Here is a 14,278-nt window from a genome sequence, read left to right as displayed (position 1 = left end):
TAAGGCTCTCCAGAGGGTAGTGAGGTCTGCACAACGCATCACCGGGGGCAAACTACCTGCCCTCCAGGACACCTACACCACCCGATGTTACAGGAAGGCCATAAAGATCATCAAGGACATCAACCACCCGAGCCACTGCCTGTTCACCCCGCTATCATCCAGAAGGCGAGGTCAGTACAGGTGCATCAAAGCTGGGACCGAGAGACTGAAAAACAGCTTCTATCTCAAGGCCATCAGACTGTTAAACAGCCACCACTAACATTGAGTGGCTGCTGCCAACACACTGACACTGACTCAACTCCAGCCACTTTAATAATGGGAATTGATGGGAAATGATGTAAATATATCACTAGCCACTTTAAACAATGCTACCTTATATAATGTTATTTACCCTACATTATTCATCTCATATGCATACGTATATACTGTACTCTATATCATCGACTGCATCCTTATGTAATACATGTATCACTAGCCACTTTAACTATGCCACTTTGTTTACATACTCATCTCATATATATATACTGTACTCGATACCATCTACTGTATCTTGCCTATGCTGCAGACCTCACTACCCTCTGGAGAGCCTTAGGGTTGAGGGCGGTGCAGTTGCCATACCAGGCGGTGATACAGCCCGCCAGGATGCTCTCGATTGTGCATCTGTAGAAGTTTGTGAGTGCTTTTGGTGACAAGCCGAATTTCTTCAGCCTCCTGAGGTTGAAGAGGCGCTGCTGCGCCTTCCTCACGATGCTGTCTGTGTGAGTGGACCAATTCAGTTTGTCTGTGATGTGTATGCCGAGGAACTTAAAACTTGCTACCCTCTCCACTACTGTTCCATCGATGTGGATGGGGGTGTTCCCTCTGCTGTTTCCTGAAGTCCACAATCATCTCCTTAGTTTTGTTGACGTTGAGTGTGAGGTTATTTTCCTGACACCACACTCCGAGGGCCCTCACCTCCTCCCTGTAGGCCGTCTCGTCGTTGTTGGTAATCAAGCCTACCACTGTTGTGTCGTCCGCAAACTTGATGATTGAGTTGGAGGCGTGCGTGGCCACGCAGTCGTGGGTGAACAGGGAGTACAGGAGAGGGCTCAGAACGCACCCTTGTGGGGCCCCAGTGTTAGGGATCAGCGGGGAGGAGATGTTGTTGCCTACCCTCACCACCTGGGGCGGCCCGTCAGGAAGTCCAGTACCCAGTTGCACAGGGCGGGGTCGAGACCCAGGGTCTCGAGCTTGATGACGAGCTTGGAGGGTACTATGGTGTTGAATGCCGAGCTGTAGTCGATGAACAGCATTCTCACATAGGTATTCCTCTTGTCCAGATGGGTTAGGGCAGTGTGCAGTGTGGTTGAGATTGCATCGTCTGTGGACCTATTTGGGCGGTAAGCAAATTGGAGTGGGTCAAGGGTGTCAGGTAGGGTGGAGGTGATATGGTCCTTGACTAGTCTCTCAAAGCACTTCGTGATGACGGATGTGAGTGCTACGGGCGGTAGTCGTTTAGCTCAGTTACCTTAGCTTTCTTGGGAACAGGAACAATGGTGGCCCTCTTGAAGCATGTGGGAACAGCAGACTGGTATAGGGATTGATTGAATATGTCCGTAAACACACCGGCCAGCTGGTCTGCGCATGCTCTGAGGGCGCGGCTGGGGATGCCGTCTGGGCCTGCAGCCTTGCGAGGGTTAACACGTTTAAATGTCTTACTCACTTCGGCTGCAGTGAAGGAGAGACCGCATGTTTCCGTTGCAGGCCGTGTCAGTGGCACTGTATTGTCCTCAAAGCGGGCAAAAAAGTTATTTAGTCTGCCAGTGAAGGAGAGACCGCATGTTTCCGTTGCAGGCCGTGTCAGTGGCACTGTATTGTCCTCCGGGCAAAAGTTATTTGGTGCCTGGGAGCAAGACATCCTGGTCCGTGACTGGGCTGGGTTTCTTCCTGTAGTCCGTGATTGACTGTAGACCCTGCCACATACCTCTTGTGTCTGAGCCGTTGAATTGAGATTCTACTTTGTCTCTGTACTGGCGCTTAGCTTGTTTGATAGCCTTGCGGAGGGAATAGCTGCACTGTTTGTATTCAGTCATGTTACCAGACACCTTGCCCTGATTAAAAGCAGTGGTTCGTGCCTTCAGTTTCACACGAATGCTGCCATCAATCCACGGTTTCTGGTTAGGGAATGTTTTAATCGTTGCTATGGGAACGACATCTTCAACGCACGTTCTAATGAACTCGCATACCGTATCAGCGTATTCGTCAATGTTGTTGTCTGACGCAATACGAAACATCTCCCAGTCCACGTGATGGAAGCAGTCTTGGAGTGTGGAGTCAGCTTGGTCGGACCAGCGTTGGACAGACCTCAGCGTGGGAGCTTCTTGTTTTAGTTTCTGTCTGTAGGCAGGGATCAACAAAATGGAGTCGTGGTCAGCTTTTCCGAAAGGGGGCGGGGCAGGGCCTTATATGCGTCGCGGAAGTTAGTGTAACAATGATCCAGGGTCTTTCCACCCCTGGTTGCGCAATCGATATGCTGATAAAATTTAGGGAGTCTTGTTTTCAGATTAGCCTTGTTAAAATCCCCAGCTACAATGAATGCAGCCTCCGAATAAATCGTTTCCAGTTTGCAGAGAGTTAAATAAAGTTTGTTCAGAGCCATCGATGTGTCTGCTTGGGGGATATATACGGCTGTGATTATAATCGAAGAGAATTCTCTTGGTAGATAATGCGGTCTACATTTGATTGTGAGGAATTCTAAATCAGGTGAACAGAAGGATTTGAGTTCCTGTATGTTTCTTTCATCACACAGTTGTAATTCACTTAAGGGATTTTACTTTAAGAGCCACGCACAGTGTGTGAAAGTACTTGAAATCATCTTCTAACAGGCAATCACACATACAGTTGAAGTTGGAAGTTTACATACACCTTAGCCAAATACATTTAAACTCCATTTTTCACAATTCCTGACATTTAATCCTAGTAAAAATGCCCTGTTTTAGGTCAGTTAGGATCACCACTTTATTTTAAGAATGTGAAATGTCAGTATAATAGTAGAGAGAATGATTTATTTCAACTTTTATTTCTTTCATCACGTTCTCAGTGGGTCAGAAGTTTGCATTCACTCAATTAGTATTTGGTAGCATTGCCTTTAAATTATTTACCTTGGGTCAAACGTTTCGGGGAGCATTCCACAAGCTTCCGACAATAAGTTGGGTGAATTTTGGTACATTCCTATAAACAGAGCTGGTCAGGAGCACAGCATGTTGGGGTTGGGGAGAAAGCACAGCATGTTGCCAACTGAGTCAGGTTTGTAGGCCTCCTTGCTCGCACACGCTTTTTCAGTTCTGCCCACAAATGTTCTATAAGATTGAGGTCAGGGCTTTGAGAGGGCCACTCCAATATCTTGACTTTGCCTTAAGCCATTTTGCCACAACTTATTTTCCACCATAATTTGCAAATAAATTCATTAAAAATCCTACAATGTGATTTTCTGTATTTTTTTTTTCATTTTGTCTGTCATAGTTGAAGTGTACCTATGATGAAAATTACAGGCCTCTCTCGTCTTTTTAAGTGGGAGAACTGACTAAATACTTTTTTGCCCCACTGTAGATACTTGTGTACCTGTTTCCTCCAGCATCTTCACAAGGTCCTTTGCTGTTGTTCTGGGATTGATTTGCACTTTTCGCACCAAAGTACGTTCATCTCTAGGAGACAGAACGTGTCTCCTTCCTGAGTGGTATGACGGCTGTGTGGTCCCATGGTGTTCATACTTGCGTACTATTGTTTGTACAGATGAACGTGGTACCTTCAGGCATATGGAAATTTCTCCCAAGGATGAACCAGACTTGTGGAGGTCTACCATTTTCTTTCTGAGGTCTTGGCTGATTTCTTTTGCTTTTCCCATGATGTCAAGCAAAGAGGCACGGAGTTTGAAGGTAGGCCTTGAAATCCATCCACAGGTACACCTCCAATTGACTAAAATGATTTCAATTAGCCTTTCAGAAGCTTCTAAAGCCATGACATCGTTTTCTGGGATTTTCCAAGCTGTTTGAAGGCACAGTCAACTTAGTGCATGTAAACTTCTGACCCACTGGAATTGTAACAAGACATTTGTGGAGTGGTTGAAAAACAAGTTTTAATGACTCCAACCAAAGTGTATGCAAACTTCCGACTTCAACTGTAACTAAAACTCTATTATACTGTGTGACATGTTTTCATTTCTTAGTATATACCCTGATCCTTTCTCTGACCAATTTTTGACTAAGAATTCCAGATTACGAAATTGCTTGGTATATAGCTATTCTATTATATTTCATTCTATTCCCAGATAATTCCAATAAAAGCCTCCTCCTCAGAGATTGAGAGATTAAACTAATAAGCCTTGCGGTGTTCTAAGTTACCGAGGTGGCCTTCTATACTATCACTAGGTACAACTTGAATATCACATATAAAGGCCTTGGGACATATTATCATAGTATATGTTACAGTATGTTGACACAATCAACCTTAGGGGCACTTAGCACTACAGTGTTAAAGTTCATGTTTATAAGGATAACAAACAAGCAGCTAATGCCTTGTCCAGTTCTGTTCGCATTGTCAACATCAATGCCCTCAAGGGTTCCTCCAGAGATAGATTGGGATAAAAAGGGGCGACTAAAATAATAAATAATTGATCACGCTAGATTAATTTCGTGGTCCACTAGGATCCTGCCAGGACAATCCACTGTTTGTGTGTGTGTGTGTGTGTGTGTGTGTGTGTGTGTGTGTGTGTGTGTGTGTGTGTGTGTGTGTGTGTGTGTGTGTGTGTGTGTGTGTGTGTTTGTTTGCGTGTGTGTGTGTTTGCGGGCGTGTGTGTGTGTGTGATATCTGAGAGAAAATATCCCCAATAGTATTACTTGGATGAGGACATACTGTATGTATTATGGTTATGGTGTCGTGACTCGACCAAGAGCTTTGTAAGGGATGCGTTCTATGGAAAATAATGAACGACGTGGAAGGGGTGCTCCACGATGGGCTAGCGGAGTGGAACTGACCTTCCACGGAGTTGCATTATTTTCCAGAGAGAGCATAGAGCCCCGAGTTGAATGTCCCTTTTATACCATGGTTCAAATTTAAACCATTTGCTGTTAGAAATGTGTTAGTTTGCCAGTAGAAATGTGTTCAACATCCACTGAAGTAGCTATCAAGTTTACTATATAGCTACAGTAGTTGCCGTGGTAACCAAACCAACAGGGCTCGAACCACCCAGTTTATGAACACAGATAATAGAATTCTCATGTTCATGTTTATTTAAGTCAACAAGGACTCCTAGCTGCGTTAAGGTTGATCCTAATCAAAAGATTGATTACATTAGTCTAATCAGGGTGTAGATAATGTGATATTATTTTGGAAAAGTTGTTCAAAGCCAGAGGGCATGTTGTTTCTGATAAGAGAGAGAGAATTTTGTGTGTGTGTGTGTGTGTGTGTGTGTGTGTGTGTGTGCGTGCATGCGTGCGTGCGTGTGTGTGTGTGTGTGTGTGTGTGTGTGTGTGTGTGTGTGTGTGTGTGTGTGTGTGTGTGTGTGTGTGTGTGTGTGTGTGTGTGTGTGTGTGTGTGTGTGTGTGTGTGTATGTGTGTGTGTCTGTGTGTGTGTGTGTGTGTGTTCCATGCAGTTGTGCTAGCCTAAACTTTGCAAATGAGATACAGTATGCAGCTCACTTTAATTCTCAGGGTATGATTCACACCATGACAAGCAATGACAAGTCTTTTTTTTGCATGATTAAACATATATGCTATATGCCACATTTCTTTATGTCGCTCTCAGTTTAGGTTTAGTTTATGGGCGTACAGTGGCGTTCATAAATTGTCTCAAATAACACAAGCTACTGTATGAATCTACAAAATGTCTTGAAGATTAAACTATAGCTTTTAGCTAAAGCTTTGTTGATCACTCTTTGGAAATCTCTTGAATATTCAGATGTTCACCAGACCAGCATTGTTGTGTCAGACCAACTCTGTGCTTGTGACTGACTGTGTTAAAACCTGCGTCTCCTGCACACCACAAGACTGTGTTAGCCCATTGAGCTAAAGCCAAGGCATTAGCTCGGGGAGCTAACGCAAGTCTTCAGGTCTTAGCTAAGGTTACTCATCAAACAAGCATGGTTTTGAACCACATCCAATAAGCTTGCACAAAAAGTTTCCACATGGCATCACTGCCTAAAATTTCCCCACTTAATATGCCATTCATCCAGTTTAACACCAAATTTCAGTTCCCAAAATACTCTCACATTCATTAGGGGTTTTGCATTTCAATAACCACTCAAAATGAGATTATGTGGATGTGTTTAGCTTGAAACATTTCCGATTTCAAAGACCCTGACGCGTGTGATCTTCTGGGCTCCATAGCCAACGCACAAACAAAGGGAACTTGCATTGTGTTGACTTCAGCAAACACAAATCTATTATCTACATGCGCTCAGGAGTTTGTTATTTTGGACCAAATACCCAGGGAACGAACGTTCTGTATTTCCTGAAATTAAAACCTATGTACGCATCAAATGTTTAAGCACGCCTGACAGAATAACAATTTCTCAGCCGTCTCTACTACAGATTGAAGAGCATTTTGCTACCCATGAACCTTTTTTGAACAACCAATTGGGCAAAATGTTTTGCTGAAGGGAAAAAAATTAAAGGGGATGTTAGGGTGATGTGTCAGGTCACAGTAACTGGTTAGCCGTTTAGCTCTGACCTGACCTTTTAAAGGGGCGCTGCAGGAAAAAAATATGATTTTACCTGTTTTTTTTCTGCTATTTCCAAACTTTCAGGTCAAAATAACCCTCTAAAATTGTGAACATTATGATAAAGCCTTTTTGGGTAAGCCAACAAAATAAATGTACAGGCCTATTTTAACACTGAAAATACTTTTTCTAAATTAAATTAAAACATCGGTGTGACATTGTTACATACAATGATATACCGTGACATTTCAAATGAGTAATTCAATAAGACAGTTAACTTTTCAATGTAGTTTTGACTGGTAGCCTTCACATGTCTACCTTGATGTTTATGTGAGCCAATCAATGCAGCAAAGAGGCTCAATGTGTAGCAAGTGGGGGGAGAGTTCACTGATGCAATCCCAGATGGAATCAAATTACGGATTTCAAAGTTTGCGAAATAAGAAAGAGTGGGCTACAACGACAAATCAACAGGTAGGCTGTTGTTTTATCTAAATGGGGTTGGGGAGAAAGCACAGCATGTTGCCAAAAAACAACAACTCTTGCCCGTAATCATGGCATTCAACATGTGCAGACAATGAACATGAGAAGATGTATAATGAATCGATTACATTTTGGAGCGGTATCCCAGACACTTTCCATTGAAAATGCTTCTTAGTACATGATTAGACTTAATCTGGGTCCTAGAAAATGTTGGCTTTGTTACAGGAGAGATAGAAAGGAGAATATGACGCCGTTTGCTTGTGTGGTACCTGAATGCGAGGGTAAGCGGTTGTGTAGGATGTTATGGTTATGATAGTGATGTAACTTGCACTTTGTTTTCAGGTTTGAATGAGACGATGTATTCCCCTAACCTTATACTTTCAATAAAGTGATTGTTTTATTCATATGATATTATTTGTGTATGTCTTTCCTTATCATATGTAAGACTCAATACTTTCTGTCATTTGTTTTGGTGCAGATGTGTATTTAATTTACTATCTGGATAAGAAAGTGTCTGATCACAGAAAATGGTGCATCATTTTTGAAAAAGTACCAGAATATAGGATCAGAATATAAATACATTTTACTGTTAGTTATACCTTCCAGAGCTTGAACTGTAAAACAATAACTTGAAAAGTTGTTTACGATCTGTTTATTCTGTTATGTTTAAAACTGACCAGAGAATTTGTGAAGACGACAACCTTTCATTTCAGTCTGGTTTATTTATTTACCTTCGACAACAGAAACCATTCCGGAATGTTTAATTCAAGAGTGTTTACTCATTACAACATTTTTAATAAGTAATAATCTCCAGTATCTTTACAAAGTCTATTTCGCATTACGATGAAATACACTTTGTGATGATTCCGTAGATTACGCCATGGGCTTTCATCGCCTTCAGAGGCCTACAACAGCAAGTAGTACTTAGTATTACTTAGTGTGTTAAGCCTCTGAGATGCAGTGACCTACAGTATGGTCTGCCCTGTAGATAATCATGGCATTCTGCAATTAATAGACCGCAGACAGGGTGTAGGCCAGGATGGTCCACCATGTAAACAGGCTGTTCTGGTCCTGCATCTTCTGGTGACCTGCTGCATCTTCTGGTGACCTATTGAAAACAGTGCAATAATGATATAGCAAATTAAGATACGTTGGAGTGTGCCTTTCGTTTTGATAGCATAACAAAGTAGCCTACACTCCATGTGCCTTTATTGTTGCTTGAAGGGGTAAGGGGGTGGGCTCTAGATGATTGTATCAGTCAATCAGGGCTGTATATGTAAATATATTCAAATGTGTATTCCCACGCCCACACAGGCTCAGGGAAATAAATGACAAAAAATATATATTTTGAATTTATTTTTAAAAAACAACCACAGTTATTTATTAGACATAAAGTGATTATTTAAAATGTTAATTAAAAAGACTATGGGAACATTAAGAGTGAATGATGTATCAGGATTAGGCTTGCATAATTCAGGGAACTTTCAATAAATTTCCTGGTTTTCATGAAATCCCTGTTGGAAGTTCCCGGAATCAGGAGGGAATACTGTAAGTAAGAAATCCGGAACCCTCCAACCAGGTATTCTGGAAAACCAGGGAATTTATTGAAACCCTAATCAGGTCCAATAACAAAAAGTCATCAAGTCAAAAGTCTCATCCTTCTTCTGTTCTCTCTTCTTGTTCTGAGGCCTTGTCTTGAAAGATGTAGGCTATCAGGTTCAATGACAAAAGTTAGTGTCTTCTCCATTTCCTTTTTCTCTATTCTTGTCTGAAGCTTTGCCTTGTTTCCTTGTTCCAGTTCTGCAACGCTCTTGTTCTCTGTTCTTGTTCTGACTGAGCCCATGTCTTGCTTCCCATTCGTCTCCCGCAGGTTCCCTGTCTCTCGTTTCTAATTTAATTCAGAGCAGAGTCTGCGAACAGCAGGTGTTCTCCCTTTATCTGCCACCTACAGAGGTGGATCTACATCTTTGGACTGTTATCTCTGATTGCTCTGGTCTAATGTTTATCTTAGGGATGAGTAATGGCCGCCCTCCAAGGTCTTCTAAAAACATTCCTGGGATTCTGGGAAAATGGTTCAATGCATATTTCAATTCAACACTTCCACGGACAGCATGAAAATTCAGGAATTGTTCAGGAATCCTAATCCGGGATATATCATCGTTGGGGTTTGTGGTGTTGTTATTTATACGGCTTGTTTCTTTTCCAGGGTGTTGGGAATCAAAAGCACAACAGGGGACGAGAGTACAAAAACCAAGCCGGATCCTCTCCTTTCTATTGAACACCGTATTTCACTACGCATTAACATCTGCTAACCATGTGTATGTGACCAATACAATTTGATTTGATTTGAAGTAAAACATTGATTTTTTAAAAATGATCCATTCGTCCATCAGCTTCAACCACCAACCGGAATCTAAAACTAGAGCTGTCGCCATGTGATCCATGTGAAACGGAGAGAGGTGTGAATCATACTCCTCTGTCTTACAGAGATGAGTGGATTAGAGTGAAATATGTTTCCTTGAGCTTCGCAAAATGTCTTGACCCCCGTGCTGGTCGGCTATAAGCATTACCCATGATTAATATTTAAACCATCACCGAGAAATGAGCCTCAAACCTTATGGAAAATGCGGTTCATTACAATAATACAATGCGGCTTTACTTGGAATTGCTGGAACTGCCTCCAGACGTATGTTGCCATAGCCATAACTTAATGAAAGATGAATGCAAATATTGAATTCATGTCATTGGGTTCATTATAGTAATATATCTCCAATATGTGTTGTTGAAAGGCACGAAGCTGTTTGGCCGCGTATCCATGGGAACTCTGATTAAGCACGTCCAGCGGAATTACGGAGATCTAAGTCATGATTAAAGCTTTATCAATTGCATAAAGGTTACGAAGGTGTCATTATGTATTCTATGACCAGCACATGGTGATGAGACTTTTAAAGTCAGAGTTCTCCGATTGGATTTACTGAGGTAAGATGATTCGTAGGCTTGATACTTGAGACTTGTACGCACTTTATGTGACAATCAACGTTTTTGGGGCTTCGCGACCTTTCTGGAGATCTAAACATACTTGTGAATGACAAGTGCATCAATTACTCCAGAGTGTGCTTTGTTCCCTCATTAGAGAGTTCAATCTTAGGAAAAGGGTTCCAAAATTGTTGTTTGTCTGTACCCATAGGAGAACCCTTTTTAGCTTCTATCTGGAACCAAATAGGGTTCTTTAAAGGGTTCTCCTACGGGGACAGCTGAAGAACCCTTGCAGGTTCTAGATAGCACCTTTTTTTCTAAGAGTGGAGGAGAATCCAGACTGTCCTAAGATCGACACCAAGAAGTCAGACAACATTGAATGACTTGGAAACTTTCACATCTGAAAATACAGCAAAAGCATAAATCTTCCAAGAAATATGCCATTTCTATGTCTATCGATTTAGATTCCGGAGCTATAACATTTACAATGCCACTGTCCAAGGACTTGCTATTTGAAAAGCTGGTTTCATATGCACATGAAATCATTCAAAATCTACCTCTATTTTGAGACATCCTTTGAGACATCCTAACTCGGAAATTAGGAGCTATCACAAACCCCTCGTCATTACTCCACGTTATCACGCCTTCCTGGGTGAATGTGTATAACATCAGCAAAAAAAAACAAAAAAACTTATTGTCAGGGTAGAGAGGGAAAGTTTCCTTTGGGAAGGCTCATAAATAACCTTGGGCTCTCATTGACAGCTTGTTACTCACTCTTTATTAGCAAAGGGAGACCGTAAATCATCATTGCCTTGAAAATTATTAGCTCCACATATGAGGTACTGTGCATGTGCATGTCAGCAATGGAGGAGAGGGAGAGGAGGAAGAGAGAGAGAGAGAGAGAGAGAGAGAGAGAGAGAGAGAGAGAGAGAGAGAGGAAGGAAGGAAGGAAGGAAGGAAGGAAGGAAGGAAGGAAGGAAGGAAGGAAGGAAGGAAGGAAGGAAGGAAGGAAGGAAGGAAGGAAGGAAGGAAGGAAGGAAGGAAGGAAGGAAGGAAGGAAGGAAGGAAGGAAGGAAGGAAAAGAGAGGGAAGGGGGGAAAGAAGGGGAGCGGGAGAAGGAGCAAAAAAGAGAGAGAGGCGAGAGAAGCAACATTCAAGTCCCAAGTAAATGATACATTATCTCCCACCTCTCCAGTAGCACACTGTTTGCCATTGCTGAATCAACTAGATGACTCTCTGACTAAACCAAAAAGGCAAAGAAACCCAGGCAAACACTGTGGCATTATGTTAACACTCTCCATCAGGTAAATCTACTTGAATATTAGTTCAATCTACTTTGATATGCAGGGAGTGTAGTTGAAAGAGACTTTATGAGAAAGGTCATTTGGGGTGACATGAAGGTTTTGTACAGTTTTTAAGACCACAGCCAGAATTATTTTTAAAACTCTGGACCTTAGTTTTAGGCTACAAGGCCAGCAACTAGAGTTTTTCCTGGTCTATTCACATGGTGGAATTCACAACCTCCTGTCCTTGGTCCTAACTAACTGTACAAAAACTTTATTACACCCCAAGTAGACTTCTTATGACATGGCTTTGTACTCACAGAAAAATTAAAAGACTATCCCTCTTCCTAGACAGTCTGGAGGCCTGTGTACTGTAAGTACTCTAATACGCTGTAATTTAGGGCTTTGAAAGCCTCCCTACTTCTTCTTCTCCCCTGGAGTCCTGTAGCTAGCCCTATTTCTAGCCTTCATCAAAGCATGTCAAGGAGGCTCTGACATCGGGCCGAGCACCAATCTCCAGGCTATCTTCCCAGCAATGATAGCTGTTTTTTGGGGGGGCAGTTTTTAAGGCGCTGTAGGTAGTAATGGGAGTCACATCTTGTTTCCACGCGACCCTGTCTTTATCTGAAGGCTTATTTCATTTATGTCATTCTCACCGGTTACTGTCAGAACAGTTAAGTTCCAACCTTAATACTGCTAACTAATGATTTCCCCTGTGGTACAAGGAGAAGACACCACAGTTTGACTTGACTCTGCTGTATAAGTGTAGCCTAAAATTTTGGGGGGTTTTGAAATTAGAGAATAGAAAATAACAATTAGTGATGGGCATTCCGGCTCTTTTCAGCTCACCAAAAAGAGACGGATATTTTGGCTCCCAAGCGGCGCTTAAAAAAAACAAACATGTTTTGTATTTTTTCAAGTTAAACAGTTTGCGATAGTTTCACTATGATTGGTGTTAAAACAATTCTAATTCAATTATTAAACTAAATCATACTCTACCTTAACCACAATGTATTTAAAAATGCATTGGTTTGTTATGAACAGGAATGCTATTAAACTATTAAACATGGGGACGGCAGGAAGCCTAGTAGTTAGAGCGTTGGACTAGTAACCGAAAGGTTGCAAGATTGAACCCCCGAGCTGACAAGGTAAAAATCTGTCGTTCTGCCCCTGAATAAGGCAGTTAACCCACTATTCCTTGGCCGTCATTGAAAATAAGAATATGTTCTTAACTGACTTGCCTAGTTAAATAAATAATTGCATTTAAAGTTTAACTTTTTAATGTATATAAACAAAATGCATATAAATCTAACAATTCAAAACGAATACAATCTGAACAACATAATAGAATATTGCACCATATTAAAGAGAAATAAATCACCATTTGCAAAACTGCAGCATCCCACAAATTGAATTAAATGTAAAAAAGAAGGATGCTATTACACATGTGTATTTAAAGTATGAAATGAATACACTCTGAACAACATAATAATAGAATATTGCACCATATCAAAGAAAAATAAATAACAATGTGCAAAACTGCAGCATCCCACTTAAAACATTAAATTGGTCCCTCTTTTCTCTCGCTCTTCTTTATTGCCATGTTATAACCAGCAGCACACAGCAATTCTGACCATATTTTGCTTTAATGAGAGATTTGCATTCGGAAATGCAAGCTGCCTCACTTTCGAGGGGCTGATGCGGTTTCTTCTCTCAGTAATTATTTGTCCCGTTTTCGAGAAGAGCGGATGTGGCCACTATGGCAGAGTCTCCCTGTCATGACATTAGTAAGCCGTGATTAGACAGAGGCCTTGTTCTTCCACCAGCTCAGAGGATCTGCAGATCTTTGGAGGAGAGGATCCTCCAATTAGGATCGGACCTCCATTATGGCATCTGCTGAGGGATTCCTTCGTGCTGCATCCCCAGTTGCTCTCTCGTCAAACAGAATCCAAACAGCAGACGTTTGTGACACTACTGCTGGTGCTTCTGCTCCATCTGATCCCTCTTCTTCCTGTTGCCCCTGGTGCCTGAGCCAGCTGACTGCTGGGGCTGTCCCTCCCTGCTGCTGAGGTTATTCTTTGAAGAGCCTCATCAATCGCTCTGGCATCACTGAAGGCTAACTTCTTAAACCTGAGGTCAAGTGCAGTGATTTCTGATCGCACGTGACTCTATTCTGTTCTGTGGAACTTTCTGTCCATTGATGAACATAGGGTGTCCATCAATTCTGTCACATGTCTTGTTGTTACATTTGCTCCTCTCTGGTGGCTGGTTGTGATTCGCTGCAGACCCTGACACAGGAGTATCATTTTTGAGGCTGTCACAGCTGAAAAGAGAGAACAGTAACTTATTAGTTCAGGTTCATGTTTTGTCTACTGATACTACATTCTCATCTACTGCTCATATACATATATAATACTAGATTAAATAAGTATGTAGTAATAACTGCTTACTGTACCTCGCTCCACTGATCTCCACAGTGACCTGCTCAAAGGGTTCCAGGACTCTGCACACCTCCTCCACCACCTCCCATTCCTCTTGGGTCAGAGCATCAACAGGTGCATTGACAATGTCCATGGTAGAGATGATGGCATCCTTAGACTCAAGAAACCTCTTCAACATATAAAATGTTGAATTCCACCTTGTAGTGCAGTCTTGTTTAGGCCTCAGCTCAGGCATCCCCATCTGGCGTTGTGTACGTAGACTATAGTTTTTCAGCACCTACTGTGCTCCTGTGGAAATATTCCACAGCTGCTTTCACTTTGTCCACAGTCAGCTTCATCACCTTCAGAGCATCTCTTACAATCCGGTTGATTGTGTGGGAAAGACATGGATGATGGGTCCATT

Source organism: Oncorhynchus tshawytscha, linkage group LG32 (assembly GCF_018296145.1).
Source record: "Oncorhynchus tshawytscha isolate Ot180627B linkage group LG32, Otsh_v2.0, whole genome shotgun sequence".
Lineage (NCBI taxonomy): Eukaryota > Metazoa > Chordata > Actinopteri > Salmoniformes > Salmonidae > Oncorhynchus > Oncorhynchus tshawytscha.
This window is presented reverse-complemented; position numbering follows the sequence as displayed.